Here is a 19,901-nt window from a genome sequence, read left to right on the forward strand (position 1 = left end):
TAACCAACTGAATCATAGTTAGTTAAAAGATTCAAGTATTCATCATTTACACATGTTCATAAGAAATAGCCGAACTCATTATCAATGAATATAATTATAATGCATAGCCCAAATTATAATAATCTTATTCAAGAGGTAAAATCTTTATGTTCAAATAAGATATCAATAGGCATTATATTTTTCACTTGCTTTAGAAGCTCTTTTTTTTTTTAATTTTCTTTTCTTTCCACCCCTTATATTTACTTGATACTTGGAGTTTCTTTCTTTCTTGAGATATTATACTTTTTTACGTAAATACAAACATGGGTAATGAATACACTCGATTACTCAACAAAACAAAAATCAAGATGCTTTGCATACTCATTGGTCATTAAGACCCCCAATTACTCAGCAACTAAAATTAGCATAGTAGAATTATTAACTTAGAGCTTTTAATTTACCCATATCATTTCCCATAAACATAGGTAAACCATAATAATAACAAGAGAATAATAATCTAAATCATATACTTCTAATGATATCCATGTCAAATGTTGCTAAACTACTCATCATGTCCTTATGCAAAAGATGAATATTTGATCATTTAAGTGTAATCAACTCATGAGTTCACATTTATATGTGCTTAAAAATTAATTCAAGAACTAAAAAATTTCTCATAATATCATTCTTTGATTGATCCTTTAGTATAGAATAATAAGAAAAGTTGAGTATAGAATATTTTAAAAAAATTTACAAAAATTAATCAAAAGTTATTATATTTGGCATATATAACAGAATTACTCTAATTCTTTTCCCCCTCCCACTCCCCCTCCTTTCCACATTTATTTTAGACATTGCCCTTAATGTCTTGAACATAAAAGAAACACATAAAGCATAAAAAAATAGAGTACTTTCTTTGATAATTAGAGTGCCATTTAAGTCACCATTGGCCATAAGTAATCATCATCTTGTATAAACCTTAAATAAGCTTAGAGAATCATCATTGATAAGAGCTCATTAGTTTAAAATAAAATATCACAATAAAACATAATCAAAAAGTTATTATTACAAAATAAATGCATAACAGAAATCCTAAGTAGCTATAAAACATGGAAATCATATGGTAGCTAAAAATATAAAAATAAATGCCTTATAGTAACTAGATAGCTAAGTCCTAAAAATAATAAACAACTATTACAAAACTAAAATCAATAATGAGGCGGGGATGATGGTAGTGATGGAGCATCAAAGTCGACGGATTCAAAGTAGCAGTCGAGCTTCTATGCTTATCAACGTTGATTCTTTTCCACATTAGCCAAACGAGAATCAAAAGCATCGAGCCATTGGTTAAGGTTGATGTTCATAGCTTGTAGTTGAGTTAAAACTTGTTGCCAATCTTGACTATCCTATTTTTGTCCTCTGCTATCTTCATTATTTAATTTCTCATCTCTATCATGTCTTGGTGACTCATCTTTAACCACACTACTACTACCCCCACTTAATTCGTGCTTAAAAGTAAGAGGACCACCACGACAATTTACCAAATTAGCTCTAATCAACGCATTAGTATCTAAATTGCCCGTGGAGGATAATGCCTCATATGGAGAAGACTCTGGATCAAAACTACAAAGATACATGGTCAAACTTGTAATAATATGTCATAATCCAATACAATTCTTAGGCCTAGATGGTGTCTTTAACAAACTTTGCATAATAAAATATGCTGAAGAAACAGATTTATAGGTATCCAAACACCATAGAATATTTAATTCTTGCTTCATCACCTTATTTATCTCTTTCCTACCAAATATGCCTCCACACATAAATTTTGAAATAAACAAATAACAATGATCGAGAAGACATTATTTGGCATGTTATTAGCATCATATTTGTCCTGACCTGTTAGGTTTTTTCAAAAACTTGTCCAAATCAAACTTATGATGTTGCTCACAAATACCTCTTTTCTTTAACCCAAAAGCTTGGAAAATTGTATTACAAGTAGTAGTATAATTATGCCCAAACAATCTTACCATAAATTCCTTATCATTGAAAGGATCATATAATATAGAGTTGTGAAAAATTTTAAAGTTAATTCATTAAATGATGACAATGCGTTAAAGGCAAAATTTTTCATCCTAGTCTATCCAAAAGGATCATCATTCTCTCAGAAATATTCAACTTAACTAGAGAGGGAGCATCCAAAAACTTACACGAAACTTGCTCTCTTGAAGCAAGGCTAAGGAATCGATTTTTCTCTTCATGAGAGTAGAGCTTAAAAGGAGCTCCATAAGTTGCTATTAAGCTTGGTTCTTCTTTATGAGAGTTTGAAACTATTTCTTTTTCCTTTTTCTTTCTTGTTCTTTTTTTTGGGCCATTATTAACCTATGGTATAGGTAGAATAGAGATTAGAGTGTAAAGATTTTGAAAATTTTGAAAAAAAAAATGACATTTTTTGTAAAGAGAGAAAGAAACGAGGAGAGAAAAAATAGAAGGTTCTGTTAATGGAGGAAGGTGATGTTAGAAAGAGAAAAGAATATATTTATATGTGAAAGTTAGAATTTTAGGGAGGGGTGTTTTTGAATTGTAATTAAGAATTCTTTTATTGTTTTTGAGGGGAGATGAACAACTTTTGAGTCCTAATACATTTTATATTAAAGTTGTTTTACTCTTTTTTGAGGGTGTTTTTCGACTTTTGGTAGGTGTAGAAAGTTCTGTTTGTCTTCTAACTTTAATTTAAAACATATTAGGACTCAAAAGTTGTTTATCTCCAATCAAAAAATAATAAAAAGATTCCTAATTACAATTCAAAAACACCCATCCCCAAAACCCTAACCTCACATATAAATATATTCTTTTCTCTTTCTAACATCACCTTTCTCCATTAACACCACCTCTTATTTTCTCTATCCTCGTTTTTCTTTCTTTCTCTATAAGAAACCTCAATTTTTTTTCTAAAACGGTAAAATCTTTACTCTCTAATTTCTATTCTACATATTTCATAGGTTAATAATGACTCCAAAGAAGAGAACAAGAAAGGAAAAGGAGAAAAAATAGTCTCAAGCTCTCATGAAGAAGAACCAAGCTTAATGGCAACTTATGGAGCTCCTTTTTGATCTCTACTCTCATAAAGAGGGCAATCGATTCATTAGCCTTAATTTAAGAGAGTAAGTTTCGTGTAAATTATTGGATGCTCCCTCTCTAGTTAAGTTGAATATTTTTGAGAGAATGATGATCATTTTGAATAGACTAGGATGGAAAGATTTTGCCTTTAACGCATTGTCATCATATAATGAATTAACTTTAAAGTTTTTCACAACTCTATATTATGATCCTTCCAATGATAAGGAGTTTAGGGTAAGATTGTTTCGGCATAATTATACTATTACTTGTGATACAATTGTCTAAGCTTTTGGCTTAAAGAAAGGAGGTATTTGTGAGCAATATTATAAGTTTGATTTGGTCAAGTTTTGAAAAAAAAACTAACAGGTCAAAACAAATATGATGTTAATAACTTACCAAATAATGTCTTCAACGATCATTGTTATTTGCATATTTCAAAATGTATGTGTGGAGGCATATTTGGTAGGAAAGAGACGAATAAGGTGACGAAGTAAGAACTAAATATTCTATGGTATTTGGATACCCATAAATCTGTTTTTTCGGCATATTTTATTATGCAAAATTTACTAAAGACACCGGCTAGACCTAAGAATTGTATAGGATTAGGACATATTGTTACGGGTTTGGCTATGTATCTTTGTAGTTTTGATCCGGAGTCATCTCTATATGAGGCATTACCCTCCACGGGCAATTTAGATACTAATGCATTGATAAGAGCTAATTTGGTAAATTGTCGTGATGGTCCTCTTACTTTTAAGTACAGATTAAGTGAAGGTAGTAGTAGTGTGGCTAGAGATGAGCCACCAAGACATAATAAGAGGAGGAATCGGATAATGAAGACAGTAGAGGACAAGAATGAGGCAGTCAAGGTTGGCAACAAGTTTTAATTCAACTACAAGCTATGAACACCAACCTTAACCAACGGCTCGGTGCCTTTGATTCTCGTTTTGCTAATGTGGAGAATAGTCAATATTGATAAGCATACAAGCTCGATTGCTACTTCAAATCTGTCGACGTTGATGCTCCATCATCTCGTCTCATCATTGATTCTAGTTTTGTAATAGTTTTTCTTATTGTTTTTGGGACTTAGCTATCTAGTTCCAGTATGACATTTATTTTTATATTTTTAGCTACTTTAGAATTTCTATGCTTTATAGCTACTTAGGATTTCTGTTATGCATTTGTTATATAATAATAACTTTTTAATTCTGTTTTATTTGTGATATTTTATTTTAAGTTAATGACCTTTTATCAATGATGGTTCTATAAGCTTATTTAAGGTTTATACGGGATGATGATTACTTATGGTCAATGGTGATTTAAATGGTACTCCAATTTTCAAAGAAAGTACTCTATCTTTTTCTCCTTTATGTGTTTCTTTTATGTTTAAGACATTGAGGGCAATGTCTAAAATAAGTGTGGGAGGGAAAGAATTAGAGTAATTCTGTTATGTATGCCAAGTATTTAGTAATTTTTGATTAGTTTTTGTAAAAAAATTTAAATTCTATACTCAGCTTTTTGTTATTATTTTATACTAAAGGATCAATGAAAGAATGCTATTATGATAAATCTTTGAGTTCTTGAATTGATTTTTAAACATATATGAATGTGAACTCATGAGTTGATTGTACTTAAATGATCAAGTATTCATCTTTTGCATAAGGATATTATAAGTAGTTTAACAACATTTTACATGGGTATCATTAGAAGTATATGATTTAGATTATTATTCCCTTATTATTATTATTATTATGATTTATGTATGTTTTTGGAAAATGATATAGGTAAGTTAAAAGCTTTAAGTTAATAATTCTACTCCGCTATTTTTAGTTGTTAAGTAACCGAGAGTCTTCATGACCAATGTTGATTATCACGTAAAAAGGTAATTGAAATTATGAGTATGCAAAGCATCTTGATTTTTGTTTTGTTGAGTAACCAAATGCATTCATTACCCATGCTTGTATTTGCATAAAAAGACATAACATTTCAAAAAAGAAAGAAACCCCAAGTATCAAGTAAATCTAAAGGGTGAAAAGAAAAAACTCAAGAAAAAAGAGCTTGGCAAGCAAGTGAAAAATATAAATGTCTATTGATCTCTTATTTGAACATAAAAGTTTTACCTCCTGAAAAAGGTTATTATAATTTGGGTTATGTATTATAATTGTATTCATTGATAATGAGTCAGCTATTCATTAGTTTCATATATTATTATTGGTTAACCATCATATCAATTTAGTAGTAATATTTGTTATGAACATCTTTAGGTTAAAAGTATTAGAAACATCTTTAACTTAAGAAATCTAAGTTGCATCATTAGCTTAAGTGACTTGGAAAAAATGCACATTACTATCTCATTTGTTAGATTTGGACTTTAAGGGAAATAAGGGGATTACTAAGTATAGGCTAGACTAAATGCTATTTTATCATATAGTTCATATTACTTATTCTAGTTGGTTATTTAGTTTCTTTTATAAAACTTAAGATCATTCTCAAACCATTGGCTTAGAGTGTTTATATTTATTTTCAGTATTTTGTGTGATAGTTGGTCTTTATAATATATGCTTTACAATCTCTTATGAGATCGACCTCATTGTGAACTTGTCTGAACTATCATTCGGTTCGTACACTTGCGAATACTAATTTAGACACATCAAGTTTCGGGCCCATGTCGTTCCTGCCGTGGCTCTGCTACATGCCTGTGTTAAATTTTGTTGTCGCAATGTGGCTCGTTTGAAAATAAAAAAAAATTTAAAAGAGTTTTTATTATTCCTAAATATATCATAAGAGTTGTTAAGTAGTCAAAACATGTAATTAAGTAGTTAGTAAATGTAAATATACTAAACTAAGTAAAAGTAAAAGGCCGAAGAAAATTTTGACCAAAAGACTTGATTTTTAATAATAAATGATCAAAGAAAAATTGCAACTAAAAATAAAATAATAATAAAAAATAAACTACCAAGAGGGACTTGACTAACATTAAGGCTAAATTTCTAACTAAAGACAAACATTGCAAGGGATATTCATATCCTAACTAATTATATTTTCTTGGGCGTCCTCGACCTCATTTGGGTGTTTTTGCTTCGGATAAATGCCATAGCCATACTTCTTTGGACGCCCTCTCCCTTTTTTTGAGTGAGTTATGATGTCACACTCACTTTCACATTCATCGTCATCATCCCATTTCGAATCGTCACCTCCCAAAGAGATTTCATCAATTAAGTACTTCTCTTGATAATTTCTTTTAGATTTTTCGATTTTCATTATTTCTTCAAGAGTGAATGGCTTCTCCATGGACCTTGGATAGGCTCTGCAATAGGCATAAAAGGCGATGATTTCTTCAGGCCTAAGATTATTGATGTGCATAGTTTTACACATATTTGTTTACATATTATTGTGTATTTTTTAGCAATTATTGTGCTTTTATTCCAAGATCACCCGTGTTTTGTGTTCTTTTGCATTTTAGGAGAATTTATAAGTCCATCATCAATGTTTGAGCAATTTTAGATTAATACATGCGAAAACGGACGGGAATTCATCAAAATTAGACAAGGGCTCGCATTTCAAACATTGAGCACGGCCTAGACTCTGGCCGTGCTCAACCCATTAGCCTTTGATCCTCAAATGTGGTGTTTTGGCACGATTTTTGAGGCTATCAAGGCCTCCAGCACCGGCGAGGGCACGACCAGGAAGAAGACCTAATTTGCAAGATCCGAAGGTTCAGCACGGCCTGGATCGATTAAATCTATTGGGATTTCTTTACTATGTTGGCTTAGTATTGAATTATTGGATTGTTTGAGTATTAATAAGATAATGCATTATTCATGAGACGTTATGAATTGTGGTGTTTAGATTGCTTTGTATGATTGAGAAGTTCATTTGGCAGTTGGAAATTTGAATAGCAAGAACTGATTAATAATCAGTTAGAGATAAAGATAATTAACTAGTCGGATTAAGAATTAACAAAGCTTAATAGAGGCGAATTAAAGCTTAATGCTAATTTAAGGATCAATCGTTAGGAAGAGATTCCAACTTTAAGTTCTTAAGTTTAGGAATTCGGTTATCTCGAGAGAGAAATCGAATTCAGTTAAGAATTCATATCTTTTGTTTGATTGCCAACTAGTTTAGGTTCACTTTGGGTTTGCTTTCTTGTCTTGGTTGTTTCATTTATCCATTCATTCATGGATCTCACTTAGAACTTAGCTTGTAGTTATTATTAAATTTAGAAATTATTCATCATTCATTTTAGGCTAAAATAATAGAGAACAAAGTAGTAACTCTGGACTTTCGCTTTTCCAAGGGATACGACCTTGATACTCGCCATTGGTGCTAGACTGTATCGATAGGTTCGCTGCCTTAGATTTTAGCTATACAAATAGCTTATTAATCATACTCCGTCCTAAGTCTTTTCCTTGGATGCCACTTTTTGGGAATTCCGGGTAGAGGAGATAGTGTAGGTCCAGGTATGGATCTTCTAGCTCTTGAACTAGATGGAATTGATGGTGAATTGAATGGTGTAGGTGCCCTCCTTCTAATTTTTTATGATTTCCTTGAGGCAAGACTTGAGCTTAGTGACTTGGATTTAAGTGTAGGGAGACTTGACTTGGACCTAGGTAAAGGTGGTGGAGAGTCTACCTCCTCCTTGATGCTGCCTTGCCTAGAGTTCATAACTATTAAGAGCTATGAGAAGAAAAGGACTAGTTTTGAGTAGCTCTTAATGAAGGCAGGAAGGGCCTATATATAGTGTTTTCTTGTAATCCAATTCCGTCTAGGATTGGGTTATGTTATGTTATTAGGAACTGAAATCCTTGTTTACCCCTTTATTATTTGTCCTAATCCTACAAGGAAGCAGAAATCCTAGTTCATCATACTTTTTCTACATTCATATGCTTTTTGATTAAAATTAAATGACTTTTATGTAATACACATAATCTTATATATACTTGAAGCATAATATTAATTAGTAAATTAAGTGTTACCACATAAAGCTTCTCTATTGTATTTGATGATCATGTATGTGCTCGAATATTTGAATCTCTTGCAGGTTCCTAAAAACAAAGCGAGAAAATATTTTAAATTAAAAACTAAAATAATAAAAATAGAAAATATGTAATATACAAGTGCTAAATTTATTATCTATAACTAGATTGACAAAGGTTGTTTCAAATTGGAGGTGCTTTGATACACTCCACTTCATGTCCATAGGTCATCCTTTCATAATATGGCTTTAAGTAATAGCCATTAACTTTGAATTGTTCTTGGGTCTTAATATTACGTAATTCCAATGCACCATGATTGAAAACCGTTATTACTTCGAAGGGACTGTTTCATCTGGATCTAAGCTTTCTTGGAAAAAGTTTAAAACGTGAGTTAGATAATAATACTTTCATTCTAGGAGCAAAAGATTTACGAAGTAAATTCTTATCATGTTGCTTCTTGGTCCTTTCTTTGTATAGCTTGGCATTCTTATCTGCCTCACTACACATTTCTTCTAGCTCATTTAGGTGCAATAGGCTAAGCTCCTTCATAGCTCAGTATGCTTTATATTCCAATTCGACCGGTAAATGGCAAACCTTTTCATATACTAATCTATAAAGATTCATTCCAATCGGTGTTGTATAAGCCAAGCAATATGCCCAAAGGGCATTATTCAAGTGTATAGCTCAATCTTTCCTAGATGGGCGCACTGACTTCTCAAGTATTGACTTAATTTGTCTATTGCTAACTTCCACTTGTCTTGATGTTTGTGGGTGATAAGAGGTTGCAACTCTATGACTTACTCTATATTTCTTTAGTAAGGCGCTAAATGCCTTGTTGTAAAAATGTGTTCTCCCGTCACTAATGATTGCTCTAAGCGTTCCAAACCTGCTAAAAATATTATCCTTTATGAATTTGCATACTATCTTAGCATCATTAGTTCGAGTAGCTATTGCTTCTACCCATTTAGACACATAATCCATAGCAACAAGTATATATTCATAACCATGAGAAGGTGGAAATGGTCCCATAAAATCTATGCCCCACACACATCAAACAGTTCAACCACAAGATTAAAAGTTTAAGGCATTTCAGTTCGTTTGCTAATACTTCCACTTCTTTGGCACCTATCACTTTTAACACAAAAAACATGAATATCTTTAAATAACGAAGGCCAAAAGAAACCTGATTGCAGAACCTTGTAGGTTGTTTTCTTACCACCAAAATGACCTCCACAATGCATTTTATGGCAAAAGGCCAAAATACTTTGTTGCTCATCTTCAAGAACACATCTTCTAATCATTTGATCATACAATGTTTAAACAAATACGGATCAACCCAATAATAATGCCTATACAGATAGAAATCGTTCTTTTCTTGCCATGTTAAGTCAGTTCTCATAATACCACATGCCAAATAGTTTACAATGTCAGCATATTATGGCTCATGATTCACCAAAAATAATTGTTCATTAGGAAAAGTCTCATTAATTACTTTTTTAGAACCAAGGTTATAAAAATCATAAATCAACCTCGAAAGGTGATCCGCTACTATATTTTCACTTCTTTTTTTATCTTTTATCTCGATATCAAATTCTTGCAATAAGAGCACTCGCTTAATAAGTTGCGGTTTAGAATTAGGCTTAGTTAAAAGATATCTCAAAGCAGCATGATCTGAATGAACAATGACTTTAGATTCCACCAAGTAAGATTTAAATTTGTCTAGTGAAAATACAACAACTAGAAATTCTTTTTCAGTTGTCGAATAGTTTATTTGGGTATCATCAAGAGTTTTGCTAGCACAATATATTACATGTAAAGATTTATCAACTCTTTGGCCTAAGACCATTCATATAGCATAATCAGATGCATCACACATTATTTCAAAGCGAAAAGACCAATTAGGTGCCATAATAACAGGTGCACTGGTCATATTTCTTTCAAGACGTTAAAAGCAAAAATGCATGCATCATTAAAAATAAAGTTAACATCTTTAGCCAACAATTCAGTTAAAGGACGAGCAATTTTAGAAAATTCTTAAATAAAACGCCTATAAAATCTTGCATGGCCAAGAAAACTTATAATGCCTTTTACTGAAGCAGGAGAGGGCAATTTGGCAATTAAATCGCTTTTTGCCTTGTCGACTTTAATATCTTTACTATAAACAATATGTCCTAGCATACTATTTTGTTTAACTATGAAATGACTCTTTTTCCAACTCAATGTTAAGTTAAAGTTAATGCATCTCTTGAGAAGATTGCTTAGACATGCATCAAATGAGGAACCAAAAACTGAAAAATCATCCATAAATACTTTGATGCAATTTTCTAACATGTCAGAGAAAATAGAAAGCATACATCTTTGGAATGTTGTTGGAGCGTTACAAAGCCTAAAAGGTATCCTCCTAAATTCAAAAATTTCAAAGGGACATGTAAAAGTTAACTTTTCTTGATCTTCAGGTGTAATGGGTACCTGATAATATCCTGAAAGTCCATCAAGAAAATAATAAAATTCATGTCCTACTAAATGCTTTAATATTTGATCAATAAAAGGAAGAAGAAAATTATCCTTCTTTGTTGTAGCGTTTAACTTTCTATAATCAATATACATTCTCCCCCTTGTTGTCATTCTTGTGGGGACTAATTCTCTTTTTTCATTCTTAACAGCTGTTGTGCATGACTTTTTAGGCACTACATAAACAGGGCTTACCCAATTACTATCAGCTATAAGGTATATAATACCTTCATCTAATAACTTATGAAATTCCTTTTTTACAATTTCTTTCATGTTAGGATTAAGTTGTCATTGTGTATCTCTAACCGCTTTAGAATTGTCTTCTAAAATAATTTTATGCATATACATTGTTGGACTAATCCCTTTAATATCAGAATTCTCCACCCAATAGCTTTTTTAAGCCTTCTTAATTCTCTAATAGTTGCATCTTCCTCTGAAGGAGAAGATTAAAGGCTATGATCACTAGTTACGTATTTTTTTCTCCTAAGAAGAAATATTTGAGTGTGTTAGGCAACTCCTTAAGCTCAAATTTAGGTGGTTCATTAATAATTTCTAATTTGATTCCAATGGGTGAATCTAAAGGTTCAATAGTGCTTTCATCAGGTAACACTGGAATAGCTTCATTTAACTTATCATGTAAGTCTAAGACTTCTTCATCTAAATTCTCTTCTTGCTTTTTCAATATTAATACAACTTCTGATTTATCATTCTTATCATGTAAATATGTTTCGTAAACAAAATAATCATGCAATCAACATATGAACATTCATCAATTGAAGTGCTAAGAGATATAGTTAGAAAATCAAATACTTTAAATTCTACAGTCTCTCCCAAGACTGTCATAGTCAGCTTTCCATTATGCACGTGAATAACTGTTTTGGTAGTTGCCATGAAAGGTCTACCAAGGAGTATTGTTTGCTCCTTATTCTTTGCTGATGTACTTTCCATGTCAAGGACCACAAAATCAGTAGGGATTATCAATTTTCCTACTTGAATAAGCACATCTTCCTTAATGCCTCTTAGATACTTAATCGACCTATCAGCCAGTTGCAAAGACATGGTAGTTGGCTTCAATTCTCCTAAGCCAAGTTGTGCATATGTTGAATATGGTATCAAATTGATGTTTGCTTCTAAATCCAACATGGTTTTAGCAACCTTTTGATCTTCTATTGTCATATCAACAGTAAAGCATCAGGGTCTTTCATCTTAAGAGGTAAATATTGTTGGAGAATTGTACTTGTTGTTTTATATACCATAACTTTTTCATTGTTTCCATATCTCCTCTTGTTGGAATTAAGTTTCTTAAAGAATTTAGCATAAGCTGGCATATTTATAATCACATCCAACAATGGCAAATTAATGTTAACCTTAGAAAGCATATTAAAAATTTCAGAAAATTGTTTATCTTGTCTGCTTTCTTTCAATATGTTCAGGAATAGAATAGGAGGCTTATAAGGCTCAGCTGCTTTATAAAAATCAGATCCTGAAAATACTTCATTGTCTTTCTCTTTCTGCCCAAGATTGGGCTCTATTCTTCCTTCTTTTTTGTAAACCTCCTTCAGTTCTTTATACATCAACTAGCCCATCTTCTTTTGATGTACCTGTGTAAGAAGAATCTTTCTCAATTAAATTTTCAACATTATTATCAAATAACTCACCATCGTTAAGAACAGTGATTACTTTAGCTTGCTCAAGTTGATTTGGTATTTTTTTTCTTATTTTCTTGTACAGCTTCAGCAATTTGCCCAATTTGGATTTCTAATCGCTTCATTGAAGCTTTTATGGAATCAGTTTTCTTCTCATTCCTCTCCATTCTATAATGGGTAGCTATCATAAAAGATTGGAGTGTTTTCTCTAAATTTGGTTTTCTTTGAGGGGCTTGTCCTTGATTAGGGAATGGAGGATTTTGATTCCTTGGGTATTAAGGCTCTTGATTCTGATACTGGGACTGGTTTTGGTTCCTCAGTATTTGTGGTGGGTTATGATCGTTATATCTCCATGTGAAGTTTGGATGATTCCTCCATCCTGGATTATAACTGTTGGAGTGTGGATTATTCCTAGGTTGCCTAAGCTGATACGATTCCATCAAATTAACCTGTTCATAATCATCTCCTGCATAAGTCTCATAAGACGAACAAGCATTAGCACCATGACCATAAACACCACATATACCACATGCCTTATTGCTTTGTACATTCTTAGTTGAAGCAAGAGTCCTAACTTGTTTAGTTAATTCGGCTATTTGCATAGCTGTCTCATTATTAGACACAACTTCACTCACTCCTACTCTTTTTGTTCTCACACTTTTTTGTTGTGAATTGGCTCCTAACATCTCAAAGATGTCGTAAACCTCATCAGCAGTTTTTTCTAACATAGCACCTCTAGCTGCATTTTTAACCATACATTGATATTATTATGTTAGACCATCATAGAAGATTGGTTGGTCATAGAAAGTGGGTATCCATGGTGTGGGCATTGTAGTAAAAGTGATTTGAAGCGATCTCATGCTTCATTAAAGGATTCAGTATCCTTTTGATAAAAGTTGGAAATCTCAGCCCTTAATTCTTTGGTCTTTTGATGTGAATAAAATTTACTTATAAATTTTTGATAAACTTCATCCTAAGTTCTCAAAGAATTAGGAGGCAAGGTCATTAACCACGCATTTGCTTTATCTTTTAATGAGTAAGGAAAACATCTCATCTTTAATTGCTCTTCATTGAGTTCAGATAATAGGAATGTATGAACTATAGTATGGAACTATCTAATGAATATCAATTTATCCTCACTAGGCATACCATAGAATAACGGAAGTATATTAAAATGGATGTTCTTTAGTTCATAATTTCTAGATGGATCTCCTAAAACTATGCATGAAATAGTGCTACCAATTATGGGACGAGCATAGTCCTTCATAGCCATTTGCCTTTAAGTTGCAACTTCTCTTTGGTCATTAGCCATTCTCTCAACTTCTCCTTTGAATCCTTGTTCTAGCTTTTTTTCAAATTCTTCTTCTCTTGGAGGTACAAACTCACTTTCTACCTCTTAGTCTCCTTCTGCCTTTTTAACAGTGGATCTAAAATTGTAGGAACTTTGAGTTGATGAATCACTTGATTTTGTTTTCCTGCTAGGCATACAAAATCAAAGAAAGAATTTCAGATTTAAAAACTTAAAAACATAATTTAAAAATAAAACATAAATATATAAACGTATAACAAACAAAAACACAAGAAATAATACTTGACAATTAATCAATATAATATTGATACAATTTTTCGACAATGGTGCCAAAAACTTGATGTGTCTAAATTAGTACTCGCAAGTGTACGAACTGAATGATAGTTCGGGCAAGTTCACCACGAGGTCGATCTCACAAGAAATTGTAGAGTAAATATTGTAAAGACCAACTATCACACAAAATACTGAAAATAAATATAAACACTCTAAGCCAATGTTTTGAGAATGATCTTAAGTTTAATAAAAAAATTAAATAACCAGAAAATAAATATACAACTAGAATAATTAATTTGAACTATATGATAAAATAACATTTAGTCTAGCTTATACTTAGTAATTCTTTTACTTTCCTTAAGTCTCAATCTAACAAATGAGATGGTGATGTAACTTTTCCCTAAGTCACTCAAGCTAATAATACAACTTAGATTTCTTATACCAACATAGATTAAATTAAAGATGATGTTTGTAATACTTTTAACCTAAAGATTTTCATAATAAATATTACTACTAAATTGATATGATGGTCAACCAGTAATATAAATGAAACTAATGCACATATGAAGATAAAAAAATCATTTATTAAACTTATAATATATAAGGTTCAGACATAACTAAAAAGTCAAATAAAACATTTATGGAACTTAGCCTGACATACTTAGTTCAATGATTATTGTAATAAAATAGAAAGACATAATATACATAAAACAGAAAATTAAGACTCCCTTAAAGTTCAAAGGCCCTTCAAGAAATAAAGAAGATTGATTCTCTATCTCCACATCTTTAAAAAGCTTCTTTGATTCTTGAAAGAATGATACAACAAAAGCTAGCTAGATGTAGAAGATGATGAACTATATAAATTTCTGCAGAGTCTAGTAAAACCTTTTCTCTAGAGAGAATAGTAGTAGAAGACCTCATTGTTTTAATTAACCTCTACTTCTTATAGGGATCCTCTTGTTAGAGTTCTTCTCTCAACACACAACTACTATAGTTATCTCCTACTGTCTTAAATAAAGTAAACAACTTAAAAGATAATTATCCATTAATTACACCATAATTACTTAGTTCCCCCTTCTTGGGCCTTAATGAATTTGGCTAGGCCCAAGCTATTGATAACAAACGTGTCTAATTTTTAAGCATTTTACAGCCGCAGTCCAATTAAAGCTTATTAGTATGTTTTTAGCTCAAATTCTCCTTTTTGACGATCAATTCCTGAATTTAGACAAGAAAACTAAAGTGAGGTAAAAACACATATATTCACCATATTATATATAGATATATATCTTTAAAGCTCTAAAATACCCTTAAATATCTATATACAATTTGGACCAATCAGTTTTGAATCTAAAAAATCTATTAATTAAGTGAAATACTTATTAATTTATAAATTTATTTATTGATTGATTAAATAAATAATTTATTGACTTAACATCTCTTAAAATTATGAACATACATATATTCAATGTACTTCTAATTAACTTAATCAACATTTAATCAAATAAAATTATTTAGTATAAGTATATTTACCACTTAACACGTATTTAAATTTCATTTTTTTCTTCTTTATCATGATAGAAATTAAAAGAAATTGCAATATAACAAATGCAATGAATTTATTCCAGATTAATTTCTTACTTGATTTTTTTTTATTTGATATGCTATATATTTGAAATATTTTATTTTATTTAATAGTTCAAGATTTTTTTAAATAACTTTTTTAAAAGATTAGGGATTTGGAGATTAATTTACTTAGAATTTTAATTAATATAAAATAAGTTAAAAAAATTAATACTAAAAGTTATTGCTAATATATGGGATATAATGAAATATCACAAAACTATAATATTTTCTCATTAAGTAATAATATTCTGGTTTATTCCATATTTAATTAAATGAAATTTATCTTTATTATAAATTCGGATTAGGCTCATACTTGAATTATTTTAGATTGAAGTCATTTTGGTCTTTTACTGTTGTGATCTTAGATAGCTTTACATTAGAGTCATTTTGTATTTGAACAGTTTTAGTCTCAAAATTGAATTTGAACAAGTTGACCTTTAGGAAAGCGAAATTAGATTTTTTGTATCTTTCCAATTAATATTTGACTACGAAATCAAAAAATAAATCTCAACAACTCAGTTTTTTTTTTTTTTTTCTGTGACCATAACTTTAATAGTTTCATTCATATTCTTTTTCTTTATATATGCTGACGTGGATAAATGAGTTCCGTTTAATTTCTTAATATGGAGATCAATTGCTCACTCAATCTATATCTAGTTTGAAAGATCACAAATGGTTCTTGAATTAACACAACAAGCAAACAGGAGATAATAGGAAAGATAATGAGACATGGGATGAAATTTTAGAAAGCAAAGAAAAAGATGGTAGAAAAATAGTGACAGAGAAAAGATAATATTATGATGTTAAGATCTCTTAAATCTTCTTTCTCTTTTCTTGAAATCTCTAAATTTCAAACCTTAGCTGACTCAAACTTGCTTCTGCAATGAGAGTAGCAAAGCTTTTAAGAAATAAGTCATGAGCAAGGAAGCTTTCAGGGAAGAAGATTAATTTGTTTTCCAATTTTTTGCTCTTAATATTTACCAACTTTAACTTAAAACCTACACAAAAACATATATGAGATGAACTAAATTGCGCATTTAAAGTGGGCACATTTATCCACGTCAGCATATACAAAACTTTCATACGAGTCTAAACTAACGGAAGGCCTACTTGGGCTGTTTTTCCAAAAGAAATGCCTATCGAGAATGATAAAAAAAAACATAAAGTGCCCATGCCTTAGTCTTAATTCCCATTGTTTTACATATTATTGTTGCTAATTTTTTTTATATTTCTTAAATACATATTTACATTTATATTTTTTTTATAATTTTATATATATTTAACTTGAATCATCAATAAATTATAATTTTATAAATAATATAATATTTAACAATCCATTATGAAATTCATAAATATTTTAAAGTTTTATTTTATAAAATTATTTTTTAAGTCGATTAAATTAAAAATATATATTTTAATAATTTATAATAATTATAAAATATCTAGTCAAATATTAAATTAATTAAAATATATTTATTTTATCAAAATTAATCTTTCTATTATATTTATAATCTAAAAAATAAAAAAAATGTGATATAAATTTAAAAAACATTAATAAAATAAAATATATTCTATTCTTTTAATATAAAAATATTTTTATTTATCTAATATAAAAATTAAATCATAAAATAATTTTTTAAATTTCAGCCTTATGCCTAAGCTTTTGGTCAACCATTTTGTATCCAATTAAAGAACAGTATCGGCTGGCTAATTACTCTATTTTGGATGAATGCGTTGGCAAAATAGCAAAGGAGGAGGAGGTGGGAAGTAGTAATTATTTATTTAAGCTGGCAAGGACAACTGTAAACCAGAATTAATTTGTTGCTCTCATGAATTAATTATTTATTTTTTTCCATCCTATTTTTGCTTCCTAGTTAAAATTGAAAGGAACATTTCAAATAAGACGGCTAGTCCAGTTGGTAAAAAAATAGTTTTCTATTAATACTCAGGGTTCTATCCATTTGGAGAGCACTATACAATTCAACTTTGAATGCATCAGATTAATACGAGGGAGTGCACTCTTAAAATTGCCAAGAAAAGAAATAGAGTATTAAATTTTAAATATCTTTAACGAATAATAAAGATAACTGAAACATACATATATATATAATTGCTACTTTTTCTAAGTTTGATTAATATACTAATTAATTTATGTATTTTCTATTATATTTAAAGCGCCTTAAATTTTATAAAATTAACTATTATTTTAATATATATAAAATTAGTATAGTAAAAATACTAAATTAAATTTAATCTTTAAATTTATTATTAAATATCAACATTTTTATAAAAAATATTCTTAATGAATTTAGAATAAAATTTTAGTTTTTGCATAAATTAAATTTAGTGACTAGTAAAAATGATTGTCTAATATTTTTTTACTTGTTTTAATTTTTAATTTTTAGTATATTTTAACGGTGTTATTAATACTTATTTAGTATAATATTATTACATAACTTTATTTTAAACAATTAAAACAAAATAAATATAAAAATATTAATAAATTAATTTTATTAACGAATAAAACTAATAAATGTCAAAAATAAAACCTTATCCTAATCTGATAAAAACAAAATTGATTTAGAAAAACCATAGCTTAATAAAAGACAAACACACACACACACACACACAAACAACATAACGGTTGGAGAAACATCAAAATTAATTCGCAAAAGAATGGAACTTCGTGCAGGGACTAGAGAGAGGAGGAAACAATTTAATGCAGCCGAAGTCCCCATTTGAACGATAAGGATGCCCACCGCTCCACTTCCACTTAATGGTTTATAGCTTTCTACTTCAACTCTATCGGATTCCTCGCCACAGTCTCCCTCTTTAATTTTCGGTTTCTGGATTTTCATATCCTCGCCAAGAAAATAATTGAAGTCATGAGAGTTAATTGCATACTGCCATTATCATTTAGTACTGAGAGAGTTGAAAATTTGGAATTTAAAATTTCTTTTTTTTAATATGGTGTTTTACTTTTTAATTTATGAAAAAAAAAAAATTATATAATATATTAATATGCTATATTTATTACTTAAAAATAATAATTTTTATTTTAATAAATAACAAATGTTTTAAATAAATTTTATCTATTATATATACATAAATAAAATTGATTATATAAAATATAATATATTTTATATTAAACGTTGTATTTAATATTATTTGTTTATTAATATTAACCGTCTATAATTAAAAATCAACAAATACGAATATAATATTAACAGTGGAGAGAACTATCAAGGAAAAAAGAAAAAGTGGAAATCACCAAACTTGATACGTCCATTTTACCTACTCTCTATAATCTAACCTCATGCTTGAATTCAACTTGAAATTGACAGGTTACGAAATGTTTCTTTCAGTTTTTAATGAAGAAGATTGCAAAGGATCTCCTTAGGAAATCCTAGATAGGTCCAGGATGAATAATATTATATCAGATATATGCCTACAAGGGAAACCAAAAGAAATTGAATAACCCTTTTTCTTTTCTTCTTCCAATGTTTGAAATTGCAAGCACTGACTCTAAATTTTCTTTAAAACACTGCATCCATCAGGATGTCATACCAAGACTGACTATAGTACGATTATGTCCATACAAATTAAAACTGGAGGAAGATCCAAGGTAGCATGGAAAAAGAATGGAAAGCACACACACATATATAAATACATAAATATCCAGGGAATAGACATACCAAGAATTTGTGAAGTTTGAAGAAGAAGAAATATGGAGAGAGAGAGAGAGAGAGAAAAAAGAGGGGTGCAAATTTAAGGAGATATTGACGCGGCTCAATCAAATTACATGGCTATTCTAAATTTACCATTTAGCTCTGTATCAGATTGAGACGCGCCAATACCTTCACCTGTATCTACCGCTCTCCCTCTCCCTCCCCCTCTCCATCACCACCACTACCAGAACCCAGTCTCTACCTCTCAGATTATTCTTTCTTGAATTAAGCTTCACTCCAGACAAATATATATATATATATATATATATATATGTTGCACGTAGACCCCAAGAAGAGCAAAGAGCAAGAGCACGAGCGAGGGAGATATTACCTCCTTGAAAAGGAGATGTGTTCTGCATAATTGTTTTTGAGAGATGTGTATGACCAGTTGCCGGCTCTAAAAACTTAGAAATATAGGCAACCCCATTTTGCTTTGTTTTGCGTTGCCATTTTTTCTTGTATGATTATATAGGGATGACGATTTTCAAAGTGCTATTTGGTAAATTATATTGTATTAAATTAAGTTCCTTTTCTTTCTTTCTTTTTTTTTTTTTTTTATAGAAAATTAAGTTCCTTTTCTTAAGAGTATAAAAAGAGAAATTATTACATCTTTCCTTGTATAAAATACCTTTTGTTGATTCTGGTCCGTCAATTTTAATGCAACATGCTGATTTGACTTTAATTATATGAAATATATATTTATCAATTTTAATTTTATATTATTTTATTAGACTAA

At 30.0% G+C, this 19,901-nt stretch overlaps 1 long non-coding RNA gene and 1 other non-coding gene across 2 annotated transcripts; one reads left to right on the plus strand and one right to left on the minus strand.

The window, feature by feature from the left end:
- Positions 1-13,043: 13,043 nt before the first annotated feature.
- Positions 13,044-13,151, plus strand: LOC112536446. Its single transcript, XR_003080464.1, has one exon. It is a non-coding gene; the product is annotated as a small nucleolar RNA R71 (small nucleolar RNA).
- A 4,772-nt stretch (positions 13,152-17,923) lies between these two features.
- LOC125370524 lies at positions 17,924-19,901 on the minus strand. Its single transcript, XR_007216559.1, has 2 exons — positions 19,133-19,901; positions 17,924-18,283 (listed from the first exon to the last, which is right to left on the minus strand). It is a non-coding gene; the product is annotated as an uncharacterized LOC125370524 (long non-coding RNA).

Source organism: Ricinus communis, chromosome 7, assembly GCF_019578655.1.
Source record: "Ricinus communis isolate WT05 ecotype wild-type chromosome 7, ASM1957865v1, whole genome shotgun sequence".
Lineage (NCBI taxonomy): Eukaryota > Viridiplantae > Streptophyta > Magnoliopsida > Malpighiales > Euphorbiaceae > Ricinus > Ricinus communis.